Below are 18,542 nucleotides of genomic sequence, written 5' to 3'. Positions count from 1 at the left end.
TTCTGTTTTTAATCACTTCTCTAGAATGTGGTGACCCAACCAAGAAGCTGCTCTTGGGAAACCCTGCCCACCACTAACCATCACCCTTAGATGGCACTTAGGTATCTAGACAGCATCACTGCATCCCCTTAAATTGCAACAGTGCAATGCCTAAACCATACCAGGCAGGACCATTTCTATTATTTCTAAAGATTGTCAGAAAAGATTTTACAACGCCTCTCAGTTATAATCCAAAGGACAACTGTCCTCAAAGTAAAATAATAATTCTATTATTTGCTACCAAGCCTCACCCCACAGAAGGTTCGTCTTTTCTGTACTGCTAAGTCTTAGTGTAATTGACTCATATTCCCCAGGAATTATAAGGGAGGTCTGGTGGAAGGGTAGTCCTTCTTAATCCAAAAATGCCTGGGCTTTCTTTACCACGTGATGTATTAGAGCTCAGAAAGCGGTGGCATTAATCTCCTAATAATTAAATGAATCCATGATTGCCAATGAACAGCAGAGGACAATGTATGAACTTGCAAACCACACAGATGTCCTCTCAGACAAAGAAAGGATTTATAGAAAGTCAAATATACTGATAATAACATCACATATTTATCATGGTGGTGGACGCAGGCAGAATCCCACAGAGGAAGCCTTCCTCTTGGCTTCGGCATTGGCTGCCAGCCAAAATTCACAGGCTATAAACAATGAAAACCTTTCCATGAAGAAAGTTAGGAGTGGAACTCACTTGGGGTCCCCAACTTTCTGAGGAAGTGCTCAAGCCATAAGTCAAAGCAACATTTTCATCAGCCCAAGGTGGCAGGCAGGATAAATGACCTGGCCATGAATGCACACGTTGAGAGGGAACTGTGAGAGGGGCCCTCAGGAAATACCTGAGGAATGCTGACGCCCATCTCTGTGGGCCTGGGCTGGAGACGAAGGCCCCAGCGAAGGTGTTAGCCCACCGTGGGAAGCCGAGCTCCTCCAAGCCTGTCTCGCTCCAGTAAAACACAAAGGCTTCATTGTTGACTTTCTGTGGAAACAAGGTTCTGGTTTTACTAGCAGCCTAATTCAGGGAATGTGCTGCCTTGTGTGTTATGCGAGGCTAAGGCTAAGAAGGTTGAAGGTGGCCCTAAGTCGGGTCGTGGGCCCTAAAGCCTAGTGATGGCCTGGTCCATGAGAGCAGATGTCCACAGATTTTCCACTCTACTTTCCCAAGGTGTTGACGTTTCCCAGCTTTTGAAGATGCAAATTTGTGACGTGTGAAATGAAAAGTCCAGTACCCGTTCCTTTGAAAACCTAAAAGAAAAAAGTCACTTAGAAAAACTTCTTTCCCCTTGAGGTCACTGGGTTGAGTCCACCCTCGACTGGTTGTTACCAAAGTTCATTACTCAGACTTAAGTTCTAAATATCAAAGTTTCAGGGCATTGAGAGATGAGGGGAGAAAGGGGGGCTGAGAGGAAGCTGGGGGAAAGATGGGGGCACCAGAACTCCCAGCGGCTGGGCCAACGGGGGTCCAGACCCCAAAAAAGCAGTGCATTATTGCTAGGGAGCCTGGAAGAGTGGTCTCAAGTCCATGAGGGACGAGTAGAAAGTCAGAGGTGATGATGGACACCTACGATTCCCAGAATACTTGCCATTATAGAATTGGGGTTCAGAGAAGGGCTCCCACAAAAAAGATGTATCACTGGGAAATTTAATGGGCACGTTCGAATCCTTAATTAGAGCTTTTCTGTGGGCAGGAATGGGTAGAGAAGGGCAAAACCATGTGAATCTGCAGATGCTAGATGCTGGGCTAGACTCCTTCCTGTGTACCAACCTCCCAGTGCCTCCATCAGAGTTACAAATGGCTACATGTTCTGAAACAGTCACTGAAACCACATAAAATAAATACACACCCAAAGGTCAAAAGACTCCTCAATTTGTCAAGTGCCTGGCACAGCGTAGAGGAGTCAGCACATGGAAGAAATTGTTATGATCACATAGTTGTTTGAAACTGTTCCCAGCTTCTCCAACTGGACTGAGTTCCTTGAGAGCAGATGCCTGTTGTTCTCTCCCTGCTGTACAGAGCACAGTTTCTGAAAGATAGAGTCAATGTAGGCAGCATTCAGTAAATGTTTTTCAATGACTGTAATGATAATCTGATAACGCCCTTCCCTTGCTTTTAAAATCCTGCAATAGCTCTCCTTATGTTTAACATAAAATTCAGCCTTCCTCCCATGACCTAGACTATCTTGCCTCACCTTGCTTAGCCCCTCAGCCTTACTTCTTCCCACTCTTCCCTTCACTTGTTCAAATATCATTGGTATTATGTGGAAGGGAGGGAAGGAGGGAGGGAGGGAGGAAGGGAAGGAGGGAGGGAGGGAGGAAGGAAGGGAGGGAGGGAGGAAGGAAGGAAGAAGAAAGAAAAAGCGCTACATAGTCATTGCATGAGAAAAAGAACTTTCATCCTCCACATCAGATTAGTACTTCTGATTTTACTTCCCAACATCTTTATTTTATTTATTTATTTATTTATTTTGTGGTACGCGGGCCTCTCACTGTTGTGGCCTCTCCCGTTGTGGAGCACAGGCTCCAGACGTGCAGGCTCAGCGGCCATGGCTCACGGGCCCAGCCGCTCCACGGCACGTGGGATCTTCCCGGACCGGGGCACGAACCCACGTCCCCTGCATCGGCAGGGGGACTCTCAACCACTGCGCCACCAGGGAAGCCCTACTTCCCAACATCTTTAAAGCCATTCCTCCACTTCCTCTATCACCGCTGCCACCATCTTGTCATGCACTCTAACCTGGCCTCTTCAAGTCTCATAACTGGTCTTTCTTCCACCTATCTCAACGCCCCTTCCAATCACACTCCACTCCGCAGTCAAAAGAATGTATTTAAAAATTCATATCCAATCATCGTGACGGCCTCCTTCTTAAAATATTTCGGTGGATCCAGTGCCCACTTGGGATAAAGACCAACTCCTTACCACGGTGTGGCCGATTAAATGTGTGCTGAGAAGACCAGCATGGCCGCAGTGACGGGACTCCTAAAGGCAGAGCACACAAGAGGCCAATTCAACTTCCGAGGAGCAATATCCATTCCGGGTGAAGGCAGCCCCGGTGGCAGCTGCTGAAGAAAGCCCTACTCTACCCAGACATGGAGGATACCTGTGGCTGAGACTGAGCGGACTAAGAAATTAGAGAGCAGAAATTTTGGACTTTAATTCTTTGGAATTAAGAATTCTAAGCTTTGGACTTCACTGAAGTACTTTAAAAACACCCATTTACTAACCAAGAATTGCCATGTTGAGAAGTCATTATTGTCTCTCTTGGTTTTATTTTATAACTTTATTTGTTTATTAAATTTATGTCTTTATTTTTGGCTGCGTTGGGTCTTCTCTAGGTGCAGCGAGCGGGGGCTACTCTTCGTTGCGGTGCGCGGGCTTCTCACTGCGGTGGCTTCTCTTGTTGCGGAGCACGGGCTCTAGGTGCACGGGCTTCAGTAGTTGTGGCTCGTGGGCTCTAGAGCACAGGCTCAGTAGTTGTGGCGCATGGGCTTAGATGCTCCGCGGCATGTGGGATCCTCCCGGGGCAGGGCTCGAACCCGTGTCCCCTGCCTTAGTAGGCAGATTATTAACCACTGCGCCACCAGGGAAGCCCCATTATTGTCTCTTCATTAAAGCGGGTTCTCAAAGATACCTTTTGATCCCGGTTCGAGTCACTGTATGAATTTATTTTACAGCATTTGCCAATGTGTAATGGATTCCAAGAAAGGCTTTCTGCTATATCCCCTTCATTTTTTTGGTCAAATATTTATTGAGCACCTACTATGTTTCAGGTACTCTACTAGGTGATGGGGTATCAATAGTAAAAAAGAAAGATATGGTTCCTTCCTTCAAGGAGCTGGGAAGTGTTCTGAAGGAAAAGAACAGGGTGCTTTGAGAGTGTATAACATGGGACCTGACCTAGCCAGAGGGAACAGAGAAAATATGACATTCTCTCTGAGACCAGAAAGATGAATAGGAATTACCCTGACATGGCACCTGTCAGTAGGATCTTGGTTAAATGGAATATTCAAGAAATACGGTATTTAGGTTCATTGAAAGTTCTAGCTTTTTAATTAAATAATTAATTATACCTCATTTATAAAGACTAAAATTGCAGTCCTTTCATTTCTATTTTCTCACTTTACTGTTATAAACCCTCAAGGAGAGAGATTGAGAACGTATCATTCTCTCTGGTTTTGTAGATATTCTCTGTGTCCCATCCACGTCCCTCAGCCCTTAGCATATCCATGCACACTGGCCCTGCTTCCTGCTGCCAGTATCTGTGTCTCTTTGCCTGAGCGCTATCTCTGAACACAAGTGTCTGCTTCCCCTGCCCACATGGCAGGCCTGAAGGATGAGGAACTAACCCTGTGCTGGAAGAAGCTCTGAACCAGTGACTGGTGGGAGTCAGTATATGAACAACCTAGACCTTCATCCCTTAGGCAGGACAACTTGGAGGCAGGTATTCTACTTTGGTACCTAGAGATCTCCAGAGGGATTAAGCTGCCATTGTCCACAGTGGTAACTGACTTCACAACACACACTTTGGTGGTTGCTTTCTGCCTTGTGGCATTTCTGTATTCCTCTGTAGGTGTTTCCTGAGATCACCTCTCTAACGGTTAATTTTATATGTCAACTTGGCTAGGCCATGGTGCTCAGCTGTTTGGTCAAACACCGCTCTACATTTTCTGTGAAGGTATTGTTTAGATGTAATTAACACTGAAATCAGTAGACTTTGAGTAAAGCAGGTTGCCCTCCATTGTGTGGGTGGGCCTCATCCAATCAGTTGAAGGTGTTAAAAGAAAAAGACTGAGGTTCCCCCAAAGAGGAAGCAATTCTGCTCTGGATGGCCTTCAGACTTGAGCTGCAACGTCAATTCTTCCCTGCATCTCCAGCCTGCTGGCCTGCCCTGCAGATTTCAGGCTTGCCAGCCCCCCACATCTATAGCTATATCTATGCAAATATATACATGCAAATATACATATAGAAATGCATACATAAACAAATACATACACAAATATATACATATATGCATTATAAGTAGAACATACGTGTATGTGTATATATATCTTTGGATGCATATATTTGGATAGATAGATAGAGCTAAGTGACTTACTGAAGTCCCAAAATGTCCTCGACATAGAGTTCAGCCGAGAAGCCCCATCTCCTCACTGGCACGTGATTTGGCAAACACTTGCTTTGCCCTCCTCTTCCCACGTCCACGCAGACATGGTGAGTTGATCTTTTCCTCTGGGCCCAGTCGCATCCTCAGAAACGTTCTCAAGCCTCACTCTGGGCAGCCTTTTGCAGTCAGTAGGGCCTGGTGTACAAGAAGAGACCCGTTCGCCACCCCTGTTCTGGACCGCATGGAGAACCTCTCTGAAACACATCGCCATACTTTCTGACTTTGGTAGCGGCTGGCAGAATCTGACTAGCTCTTCCCACCTCTGACGCCTGACCAGCAACTTGAAGTGCATTGCAGACCCACACCCCACCCTGCCCGCCGCTCCACACACTTCCATGCCCATTCAAGCCTGCTCCATTTCCTGACAGCGCCCCTCCCCCCGAACACCCACGCCCAGGCACTGAGCTGGGAACTGTGGCACTCCCAGAGCCCAGATCTGATGGCCCACCCAGAGCTGAGGCTAGCATGGGCCTGGCCAGGAAGAGGTGGTACTCTCTGCTGATGGGCTGAGAAAAGCAACTCAGGAGGGAATGAACTCCTCTAGACACAGGGAGTTATTTCGGTCTCTCCTTCCAGTGGCCTTTGGGGGAGCGGCTGGCTAAGAAAAGAAGAAAAAAGTGTCCCAGAGCTGATCCTGTCCTTCACGAGTCCTCACACATGAGCCTAGAGCTCATTCACATATTTGCCAAAGTGCTCGCAGAGGCTGCAACTTCTCTTCTTATGGAATCTAAGGCCACAGATTTGGGAAAGTGGATTCGCAAGATAAACGCAGCAGAGATGGCAAACCCTAGTGGGTTAAGAGCAGCAAAGGGGGCTGGTGCAGGGACCCCTGGCCCAGCTGGGAATCTTCCGACTGTCCCCGGAGACAAAGCTGCCCATGTTGGTCTGGGCGGCTCCTGGAAGATGGAGGCGTGGAAAGAGCGGGCCCCTCCCCCCTCCAGGCTGCGGGTCTGCAGCACGCATCAGGACAAAAGGGAGAAAATGAAAGGGCTCTAGGCTGCAGGTTGAGGGGGACACGATGACGAAGACAGCAGGAACCTTCCACGAGAGGAGATGCTTTAGCAAACAAGGCCTGGCCTCTGAGCCCTCACCCCCACCTTTGGCCTGCTTTGATCAGCACAAGCCAGTGGCAAAAGCAAGGATGCTGGGAACTAGCAAAGCCGAGGCTCCCAATTCCTAGCGGGAAAACAGTCTACCTTTTCTCCTACGTGCGTACATAGTTTGTCAAGGTCACGTTGATGAGACCACAAATAGTGAACCAAAAGCCATCTGGATCAGAGATTAGGAGACCAGGGTCCAAGTGTCAGCATGACCACCGACCCCCAAGGTGACACACCCAAGGTCAAGGGCCGTCCACACGCAGGGTGATATTGCGGTAGCATAACCACTCTGAGGCTTTGTGTTTGGACAGTCGTCCGTACAGTTCACTGGTCTGAGCAAATCCTGAAAACAACCCAGTGAGACAGGCAGGTGTATCATCCCATTTTACACATGACACGACTAAGACTCAGAGAGGTTAATGCACTTACCTAAGGCCACAAAGCTAGTCAGCGGTGGAGTCAGAATTCACACTCTCAAATCTGGGCCCATCCTTACCTGCCATGGTTTCTCTTACAAGCTCTCAGAGAGTGATCAAAAAGTGATGCAGGGTTTCCCTGGTGGCGCAGTGGTTGAGAGTCCGCCTGCCGATGCAGGGGACACGGGTTCGTGCCCCGGTCCGGGAGGATCCCACGTGCCGCGGAGCGGCTGGGCCCGTGAGCCATGGCCGCTGAGCCTGCGTGTCCGGAGCCTGTGCTCTGCAAAGGGAGAGGCCGCAACAGTGAGAGGCCCGCGTACCGCAAAGAAACAAACAAACAAAAAGTGATGCAACAAATACTTTTTCAAGCACTCGTGAGGCCCTGATCTGAGTGCTGAGTGTGAGAGGGCAGTGGTAAAGAAGATATGACAAGGAAGCTATGCCCCAGGAAGTCGGGAAATGTGTGTGTGTGAGTTTGGTTTGAGGTTCAACTCATCCAAGTCTAGTTTATAAAGAAAGAAGGAAAATAAACCCAGGAGATTACGTTGCTGCTAATAGCAAACACAGCTCCCACGCGGACAAGAGCAGGCCTTTTGCAGGACTCTTGAGTGTGACAGCTGGGAAGGATTGGCCCCAGATGGGGAGACCCAGGCCCAGGAAGGAGATCTGTCCCAGGTCACCCCATGGGTCACAGGCAGGATAAGGGTCAAGGCTTCAATCTCAGGACTGGGAGGACAGAGATGGGAACATAGTCCCTAACCTCCAGGCAAACAATGAAGAAATGTTATAAATAGCTGTCAGAGACCTTAATACTTACAAAGTCATTATTCCATTAAGTAGCTTCTTTTTAGCAGAAGTATCCCCTGACCAGAGACCCCCTTCCCGAAAAAGGGGACCAGAGGTGGGGGGCTCATTGGGAAATCTGATTTAGTTGTCAAGACCAGAAGATAGAAATTCCATGGCTGCGCATCCCCACTGAGTCCTGGAGCCCTCCAACCAGGTGGGAGAGCCTTGTGAAGAGTCTGGAGATGTGGACATGAATGTGTTGGGACCCCAGTGATTTCAGGAGCCCCCCGTTCAAAATGCCCTATGTTGCCACCTATAATACCAGGCAAATGCCCCTTGGCAGGCTTCACCTCCTTCTTGGGCTTCCCAGAGTTAAATCACTGCTGATCCTTCCACTGAGGGGTCTGGGTGCCCACGCCAGGGGCAGGGCCTGTATCAGTGCATCCTGTATGCACAGGGCCTCCCAGAGCCCAAACCCGGTGACCAATGGTTGAACTCAATGGAGCTCGGAATAAAGTCCCCCGAAACTGGTGTGCCCGTGTAGGTGTTAGAGCGAGGGCAGTAAACAAAAAGAGAAAAGTAGAGCATTCCCTCCAGTTGCTGCTTCTGAGACTCCTAACCGCTAGGCGGGTCTAAGGACCTATTTGTTCTCTGTCTGAACACATGGACTTATCACCACTCACCTTGGACTAGAACTCTTGGAGCCTGGCTTCAGCCCTAACCGCTCCCAGGCTCTGAGTCCCCTCAGGGCAGCTCACTGCTACCTGACCCGAGTCACCCTGCCCGTGGAGGGTGGCCAGAATTGGCAAATCATAATCCCGGATTCCCAGTTAAGTTGGAATTTCCGGTAAACAACAAATCATTGTTTAGTTAAGTATGACCCATGCGATGTTTGGGACGCACTGATAGTAAATGTGTTCATTGTTCATCTGAAATTCGTATTTAACCAGGCGCCCTGGATTTTATCAGGCAACCCTACTCCTGCAGCCCACTTGGTGGCTGGCACCTGCCGCCAAAACTGGTTGAGGGAGAAAACAGTAAGATATCCTGCTTTGCAAAAGTATTGGGGGATTTTCACCATATATAAAGCCTGCATCTCATGGCATGCAAATGAGACCCAGTCCCAGAGGGGGGAAAATGAGTTAGAGAGTAGTTAGAAAACAACCCCAGGGAATCCGAGACCCGCGCTTCATCTGCCGAGTCTTTTCTTCTCGTTAATTCATAACAGTGTCTTTTAAATCCTGGACTAGAATTCGAGAACAGTCGGTGTGCGAGTGTGACAGTCATTACTTCTAGAAGAAGCCCGCTCCGCCAGCTGGGCGCCCACCGCGTGTTCTTGGTGCCACAGCGGCCTCCGGTGGTCGCCCGAGGAACCGCACGCCGTCTCCACCGCCGGCCAGAGCCCGAGCCAGGCCCAGGCGGCTGCAGGGAGGAGCGGCGCCGGAGGCCCCGGGGCCCCGGCTGGGTGGGAGGATCGCAGCCGAAAGGCACAAATCCGAGCGCGCCACGTGGAAACAAAGCTCTTCCCTGCGGCTGTGAAGCTCCGACCAGACCAGGGTTATATTTCATCTTGTGTGCCAACGTGCAACGTGTCTGCTGACCCAATTTTACAGACGTTCTCCTCAAAACGGACTCGGCTTTGTGAATATTTTTCTTTATCAAGCCGTGATGATGGAAACGTCAAAAAAAATCCTTTAAATAGAGAGAAGGTTGGGCTTGGAATTGATTCTCATTCTACCAGGTGGTGATGCTCAAACGGATAGCTGGGGAGATGTGGTAAAACCGCTGGAATTAGTACTCCCACCCCCAGCCCTTGCCTCTCACCTCCAACCTAGCAACAGTCTCGCTTCATTTCCGAGCAAGGGCGGCACGGCCGATCCATTATTGAAAACACACGGCTCCCAGAACCTTGTTCATTTTCATATATGCAGCTCGGGGCAAGAGGTTCTCTGCCACAGCTTCCCTTTGATTTGAAAGCAATACAAAGAATAAAGGGAAATGAAAAATATGGCCATAGAGGGGCCGGCGCTTGATCCTTACACACACACACACACACACACACACACACACACACACACACACACACACACACACACACGTGTGCGCCTTCCAGGTACATACAAAGGCAATTTTCCGAACGGGTGGGTCACCAGCCTTTCCCCCTTTCGCAAGTAGATATTCTGGCAGCTCCACAGCTTTGAGTTGGCTCGTTTGCACATTATTTCAGCTGAAATCTACCTCCTGGGTGGGGAGACCCAAGGAGAGGAACAATGCCCACGCAGCAGCCCCTGCAGCGGGGCCACGGAGAACCGGATCGGAGGTGGCGGGAGGAGAGACGCGTGGACCTGGGTCTGAGGCCTGCCCGCTCGGGTACCTGCGAGTCCTTGGCCCAGCGGCTTCCGGGCTCTGCGCTTCAGCGCCCCCTCGTGGAATAAGGAGCTGCCTGGGCGTCCTCCCAACCCGGAGTCTCTCTCAATGCCCTCAAGACGCCTGCGGTCTTCCTCAAATTCTTTTTTAGAAATTCCTTTCGTTCATTCACTTCGCAAACATGTATGTGCCTAAAATGTGCCAGGCACTGGGTTAGAAGCTTAGCATAGAGAAGTGAATAGGAAATGCCCCCTTCCTGAGAACAAGGTCACTGCAAAGTGACAGAAGGTGTACCAGGGGAGAGGTATCAACTCGGGTACCCTGCTCTGCTGATGGGAGTGTAAATTTGGGCCACCTCTTTGGAGGCCAGTTTGGCACCAGCTTCCAGATTGTCACGTGCACAGACTGCATGAGTCAGGAGCCCCAGCTGCTTGGCTGGCTCTGGTTAACTTAAGCAGAAAAGATTCTGGCTCATTTTCTTTTTTCCAGGTTATTGAGCAACTCACTGAGTCCCAGGGAAGACTGCTGTCTCAGGCTCAGGTAGGGACGTAGGTGACCAGGCAGCTGCCATGACCATAACCAAAATCGCAGCACAGAGCAGTCTGGCAATGACACTGCTGTTGTCCCTGCGGGACGCGGGTGGCCGCTGCTTGCCGGCTGTGAGCGCAGAGCCTGTGTGCTGTGCCATGCCACCCTCGCCTCCTATGGCAAGGTGGGGAGAAGTGTGTCCGCTTAGCTGGGTAGACGTTGTATACCCGCTCTCTAGCCACAAGGAAGCCACAGGGAAGGTGAGGATATTTTCTGCTACTCCGATGGCAAGTGGGCTGTGCCTCCCACCCAAAAAAAAAAGAGCGTGGGGAATTGCCGCAGCAGAGGAAGACGTTTACTATGCTGGTGACCAAAATTATGACAGATGTCTTCCACGCGTGCCTTTGACCTGGAAATTCCATTTCTACAAGTTAATCCTTTAGTGTTACATTAATACTTACACAGGTGCTCATTTATCCCACGAACATTTGTTGTGTGTGCTACCATGTGCTAGGCGCTAGGAGATAAGGGCACAAAAATGGACACTCTGTACCCACATGGAGCTTCCTGTGAAAACAGATACAAATGAAGTCATTCCCGAAATGAGTGTGAAAGTACAAGTGAGCTGAGGGCTACGAGGGACTGGGGTGGGTATGATGCAGCAGGGAAGGATGCTCTTGGGACGGGAGGGTCCAGCTGGCCTTGAGGACAGAGGAGTCAGGACGGGGGAGACATGGCAGGTCTGTAGGGGCCAAACCACGAAGGGTCTACACGAAGGCCAGGTTGAAGTGTTTTCTGCATGTCCTTGTTTCACTTGGGAAGCCACTGAAACATTCGGAGATGAGGGAGGTGAAAAGAGTGACACGATCAGATTTGCATTTTGTAAAGATCAGAACTGTGTGAACTGGACTGCAGTGCAGCAGGAGGGGGAGATCCCTTAGGAAGTGGCTGCGCGTCCAAGTGACTGGAGATGGTGGCATGGACGGTACGAACGTCAAGGCTGGGAAGAGCAGCAGTCTTGATGTTAACCTTTGTAGAAATATTCACATGGATTAGGTGCCACGGGAGACGAAGGACACACCAAGGTTTCCGGCTTTGTCCTCCAGGAGACAGCATCACGTGCTCACATCGTGTTATACATAGAACGTTGGGGTTGGGGAAGACCTTAGAAATCATGCAGCGTGCAAAGCAGGTTGTAAGACAGTATGGAGAAAAACAGGATGCGGAACAGGGTCCAACTGTTGCATATACTGTGCACAGGAAGGGAGGGCTATGCCGAGTTAACGGTGGAGTTAGACTGTCTTTGCTTTGTACATTTTTCTAATTTTTCTGTGAGAATATGTAAATACCTTCGCAATAGGGGAGGAATCCAATCTTATTTTTTAAAAGAAATTAACCTAGTACATATAACTCCTCTGCGATCAGAGAGAAAACTGAGATGGGAAAAATCTCTTTGGACAGGAAGAAAGGAGAAATTCAATCAATTACTACCAGAGAAACTTTTTTTGTTGTTTGAAAATCTTCATCTGTATTTGAAAGCTCCTTGCCCTCCTGAAAGATTGTTTTCAGGGTTATTTGCAAAGGGCCACTCCCCTTATATAGTCAGCACATTATTTTAATAATTGAGTGTGTATTTCCCGAATCATAAAAGTGTCAGAGACAGAAGGGGTTTTGGGAGTTTGTCCTGCCCCGGCAAATGACTGCCTGCCGGGGTCTCTGGACCTCGACACTCCTGCCCTGGGGGGCCGGCTGGGTTTTGTCCTATGCATGCGTCCTATCACCCCGCCCCCAGTTGTGACAACCAAAGGTGACTCTAGACATTGCCAAATGTCACCGAAGGCAGAATCGCCCCTGTTGAGAACCACCGGCCTAGGTGTTGCTTACATACCTCAGGTGACAGAGAGCTCACCACACCTAGGAGCAAGCTCTTCCAACCCTGAGTCGCTGTTGGAGAGTTCAGCCTTCCACTGAGCCGCCATCTGTCTCCCTCCAGCGTCAGTGCTGCTGCTTCCTTTGGGCCCCTTCCTTTAGCAAGCGTGTCCAGTCTCACTTTCGTATGACGCTTCTGCAGAGATTTCAAGACAGTGCCCTGCACTGGTCCCCATCACCCCCCTCCGCCTGCTCCCAAGTCATTTCTCTCCCAAGTTGAACATTCCTCCTTCAGCTGTTTGCCTCACAGGACACGCTGTGTCTTTTGTTGGTGCAGGTCCCCGGCTAAACACGATTCTCCAGGTGCTGGCTGGCCGTGGGGTGACCACCTCCCTCTTCCTGGACGCCCATTTACGTAGCCCACAGCTATGTCACACCAGGTCCCCATACCAAGCTGCTGGCCAAAATGCTGAAGGTTTGCCTGTGTGACTGCTTTCTTGGGTCACCCCCCAACCCAGCACCTTGGATCTGCACCCCCGCCCCCTCTGTTAGGACTAACTACGTTCATCCTTCTCAAATTGCACCATTTCACAAGAAATCTGTAACCATGCTTGCCTCAGAGGACAGCGCGGGGTGGGGGGGAGAGGCTGGGGACGGGATGGAAGAGAAAATGACTCTTCATTGCACACGTCTGTGCCTTTAAAACTTTGTACCGCACACGTGTATTACCTGGTCACAGTAAACAAGCCGGCAAATAAATACATGGGACATACTTCACCTGCTTAGGGTCACCCAATCCATCCAGCCTGTCCTGACCCATTTGGAAATGGATGACGTGTCTTCCAGTATCCTCACTTTCATCCCCAAAGACCTTCCAAATCTTCACTGAAGGCCGTCCACGAGGCAAGCCTCACCAAGGCACTTTTAAGTCAAGGTACTGAAGGGTGACTTTTCCAGTTGGGACCCCAGGAACTCACCCATTCTCTTCGAGAAGACAGGTCAGCCCTCCTCTAAGCAGTCGCTATTGTGTATCTGGTCTCCCTAAACACAGGCTCACCTGACTGGCCACTCTACCTCCTCCTTTCTGGGGAGTCTCTAACTGCAGGGCAAGGATCACCACGCGGAAAGGCGCTTCTACGCTCTAGTGCAACTCACCCTCACCACCACGAACCCAGCTCCTCCGCCCGCTCCACGGCGCACCTGCACCGCCCTCACCCGGCTGCACACCTGGACTGCGGCACTAAGACCTGCTAGAAGCCTCCATTTATTGATATTTTAAGGCAGCAGCGAGCAGTCCTGAAGTAGCAGCAAGAATTTCACACACTGATAATGGCAAATGTATATGATTTATTCATACAATAACTCATGCGGCACTTAACACACATACGAGGCCACCTTTTCAATAGTGTGGAAGAGATTAATTGATAAAACCTGTTAAGTAAATAATGCGTTTTGAATACAAATCATCTGCAAAAGTTTCTTTCCAAAACACACTCGAAACGACGATAAATTAGGACAAGGGTTTTGTAAATGTCAGCCTCGGTCCCGCTGCAAACCATCTTACCGGCATAAATCACAGTCCCTGACTGTCACAGGCAGGAAAAAGCAAAAGCGGTTATTAACCCTTGGCCTTTGCCCCTCCCTTTGTCCGCATCCTAACTCTTGCTTCCTAGCAGGTGCCAAGTACACTGGACCTCGTGGCTTTGTTCCCCCCGGCAGGGGGTCTCTGCTTCCCCTGCCTGTGATCCTGTGCGGGCACCCGCAGGTGGTCTCCCAGACACCTCAGTCAGAGCCAACCCAAGCCACGTTTGTTTCCTCCAGCCTGGACTCTTCCCCATCAGAGGCCTAAAACCATCGCCCGGAATCCAGCGCTAAACAAGGACATCCTCCGGTGACTGGTGCCATTGGCTGCCAGGGATCTTGGGCAGGAAACTCTGTCCCAAAGAAAAGCCCTTGAAGGTGGGCTCCCTACCACATCAGACGCTCGACAGGAAGGCAGCCCCTGCCCCAGCAGGAGCTTCCTTAGCACATGGAGGGCAAGTCCTGACAGCAGTGAGGGCTCTGAGCATCACGGCAACAGTGTGGGTGACCCGAGGGCCCCAAGTAGTGACAGCCCTCTCAGCTTCAAGGTCTCGTTCACAGAAGAGCCAAGGGGACACCGAGTGCATCGGGGTGGGAAGGGGCTAGGCTGAGAGCAGGTTCGACCACAACGGGCTGTACCTAAGGCCCAAAGAGACACTGGGTGGAGGCCGAAAGGAGCAGCCGGGTTCTAGCCCAACACCCGAGCCCAGGCCAGAGCTTGAGACTCCTCAGAGGAGCTATAACCTGCAGGTTGGACTTGGGCAAGAAGGGGCTGAGCCTCATTTAGGAAAGTGTGCCCCCAAATTCTCACACAGTGAGGTATGACAGCTGGGGCGCCTGGCCGGCATCACTGAGGTTGGCCTGAGGGGGAAGGGCCAGCCCCTTGCTAGAGTTCAGAGAAATCCTGCCCTCTGTAGCCGGGGTGAGTCACCTTGCTCATCTCTCAGCACACTCCCCACCAGTTTTAAAAAAATTTATTTATTTTTGGTCACATTGGGTCTTCGTTGCTGCGTGTGGGCTTTCTCTAGTTGCGGCGAGCGGGGGCTGCTCTTCGTTGTGGTGCACGGGCTTCTCATTGCGGTGGCTTCTCTTGTTGCGGAGCACGGGCTCTAGGCACGCGGACTTCGGTAGTTGTGGCACACGGGCTTCGGTAGGTGTGGCTCACGGGCTCTAGAGCGCAGGCTCAGTAGTTGTTGCGCACGGGCTTTGTTGCTCCGCGGCATGTGGGATCCTCCCAGACCAGGGCTCGAACCCGTGTCCCCTGCACTGGCAGGCGGGTTCTTAACCATTGCACTACCAGGGAAGTCCCCTCCCCACCATTTTTAAGTGATTAGAGATGAGCATGGGCTGGATATCTGCCCAGAAGAATGAAAAGCAGACACTCGAACAGGTATTTGTACACCCATGTTCAGAGCAGCATTATTTGCGATAGCCTAAGGGCAGAAACTCCCCAAGTGCCCACCGGGGATGAATGAATAAACAGTGCAGTCTATCCACACCGTGGAACACTATTCAGCCTTAAAAGGAAGGACATTCAGACACCTGCTACGACGTGGGTGAACCTAGTGGATATTCTAAGTGAAAGAAGCCAGACACAAAATGCAAATAAGTGTGTGATTTCACTTATACGAGGTTTGTAGTCAAATTCAGAGAGACAGAAAGTAGAATGGTGGCTACCAGGGGCTGGGAGAGAGGAAGAATGGGGAGTGACTGTTGGACGGGGACAGAGTTTTGGTTTTGCAAGAGGAAGAGTTCTGAGGATGGACGCTGGCAGCAGCGGCATGACACTGTGATCTGACCGTACTTAACGCCACAGAGCTGCACACTTAATAACGTGCGAGATGGTAAATTTGATGTTATGTGTATCTTACCACAATTTTTATAAAATGCATACAAAAATTTGAGAATTTCAGTCAAAAAAAGAGATTAACGTAGGAATGGTGGTGCAGTCACGACAACTGCAAACCAAGAACTGTCAACAACGTGAAAAAGCAGGCTAACGTTACTTTAGACCAAAACAGCTGGACAAGGGATTCTACGTGGTAGATGTGAGCTATGTCAAGGTGAACGTGTTCGTATCTGTGCACGTGGACGTGGGCAGGAGAAAGAGCAGAAAGCCACGTCCCCACGGCAGCAGTGGCCACGCTCTGGATGCGCGCTTCTGTTCATCCTCACCACTTCCTGCGTCTTCCAAATTTTACAAGATGAGCATATACTATTCTGATAATGGGGTGGAGAGACAGGGTGAATTAAGTGTAAAAACCAACCACAAGAAAAGCTAAGGCATATGAATATTTATTAAATCTCTAGATCGGCAAGGGTCTCCATGTTTAATAGGAAAAGACAGGAAAAAAATCACGTAGGAAAAGAGCAATTTGTTTGATTACTTATAAAAGTGAAACCTAAAATGTAAAGGCAAATTCACACAACTAGAAATACAAATGCCCAACAATCGTACAGAGAGAACAGGGATCAAGGTCATTAATAAGCAAAGAATTCAAAGCTCATACAGGATGCCACTTTCACCTATTATCGTGAGGGTTAGGGGTTTTGTTTGTTTTTAAGGTTTGTATACTCTGTATGCTTGTTTGCTTTATTTTCAGTTTTACTACCTTAAGGGAGCAGGAGAGTGGGGCAAGGACTGAAATCGAGATGCTTTTGGCAATCTGGCACTGAGAGCCCGTCCTATGGGAGTAACGTGAATACACAAAATCATTTCACTCACGAAGTTGCTCATCACAACACTATTTACAATACTGAAAATTTGGAAATTGACTAAATTCCCAATAACTGAAAGGTTAAGTCAATTATGATGAAACTACACAATAAAATATACTACCACCAGTATAAAGTATCTTTGCAAAAACCTGTAATAACCACACGTAACAGTGAAAGAATAGGAATATAAAACTGCACGATACGGCACACGGTATGATCGTAACAGTGTAAAAAATTTACATCCCAAAAAAGACAAGATATTAAGTGACTCTTGGTGTAAAATACTGATGCATTTTCTTACCTTTTACTACATTTGCATTTTCCAATTCTTCTAAAATTAACATGTTAATTTTACAATCAGAAAAAAATACTTTTAAAGTAAGGTGCCCACAAGATTCCTCAGCGATGTTTATTTCATCCCATGACGCAATCTAGAGAGTTCAAACCCCTCAGCCTCTTGGAAGTGGGGGCATGGGAGCGGGCGGTGGAGAGTGATCATGGATGCATGGATGGATGGATGGATGGATGGATGGATGGGTGGGTGGATGGATGGGTGGGTGGTGAAGGGAGGACGGGACAACCTAAGGGTGGGCAGGGAGGCAGGGATCGGCAAGGGACAGTCAGGGACCAGCGTGCAAACTGGTCAGCCGAGGAAAGGGGCTTTGTGGAGTCAGGGAAGACTCTGACTGCTCAGCGGAGGTCTGTGTAGACCCAGTAGTAGGCACTAACGGTGTTCTTAAAGGGCAGGACCAAAGAAGGATTTCAGGAAGACACATGGATTCTTTGGGAGCAGGGGAGGAAAGAGGAGGGGGAGGTAAACTACGTGGGAAGGAGGTGCGAAGGGCTAGGATGATGGCGGTGGGAGCGGAGGGCAAGAGACCGATTGCCAGAGGGAACTCCCTGCGCTAAGCTTAAACCAAACGTATGTGGCTCACTACCGGACAAGTCTTCGTGGGCAAACAGAGTAGAGAATCAGCCCATAGGAGGAACCCGCCAACAGCCGGGTGGATCGGCCCAGAGTTAATCTAGGGCAGCTCCGTTCGTCCACTTTCTGGCACAACGGAAAGGCTGTAGATCGGTGCTGTCCGACACGGTAGCCACGACGCACACTGGCTCTTGAGCACATGAAATATCGCAAGTGTGACAGAGATTGTGCTTTTGAAATGCTTATTTCATTTTAATTAATTGAAATTGAAATAGTCACATGTGCCTAGTGGCTAGTGGTCAGCACATACCTAGGGGCAGTGGTTCTCAAGTGCGCTCTCTGGAGGAGCAGTGTCATGTGTCCGAAGTGCAGACTCTCAGGCCCCAGCCCAGACACCCTGAAGCAGAAGCTCTGCAGGCAGGACCCTCGTGTTTCTGAGCCACTGGATTAGGGCCACTCAAAACTTCTGAGATTACTGGTCCGGGTTTCAACTAAACTGCATTAAAGAACCCCCGGCTCAAGTCTACAAAGAGTGACTTGAGAACCATTAATAAAACGTGTCCAGCTCAGCAGGATCAGAGAAAAGTTACGTGATGCAACGAAGACGTGGTTTCTCAAAGCCGATTCAAGATAAGGAATGTGCTTGGCTTTGAAGTGTGAAAACCAGAGAGCAGCTGCTCATCCCAGTGAACGCTGCAGACGTGCACAAGTGGCTCTAAATTGGGTTCAGTGTCAAAAACACAAAAAGCGGCCGTCGCCCGTGAGATGGTTTAGAAGAGCACGCCCCCGAACATGAAATGCAGCCGCGCTTCTAAAAGGAGAGACTCATAAAGAGAGGCCAAGAAAAGCGAAAACCTAAGGAGCATTCTGAGGCTACGCCCTCGCGGAGAAAAGAGGACACAGAAGCACTTCCAGCAGAGCCAGATCTACACGCGAAACACCCCAAAGCAGCCCCAGCCCCAGCTGTGGCTTCGGTCACGTGGGTGAGTAACGGCCAGAATGCATGTCACTTTGCTCTCTTTGGCACGGTTCAAATTACGCCTTCAGCAAG

Source organism: Neophocaena asiaeorientalis, unplaced genomic scaffold (assembly GCF_003031525.2).
Source record: "Neophocaena asiaeorientalis asiaeorientalis breed wild unplaced genomic scaffold, Neophocaena_asiaeorientalis_V1.1 scaffold774, whole genome shotgun sequence".
In the NCBI taxonomy this organism is placed as follows: Eukaryota; Metazoa; Chordata; class Mammalia; order Artiodactyla; family Phocoenidae; genus Neophocaena; species Neophocaena asiaeorientalis.
Note: the sequence above shows the minus strand (reverse complement) of the source record.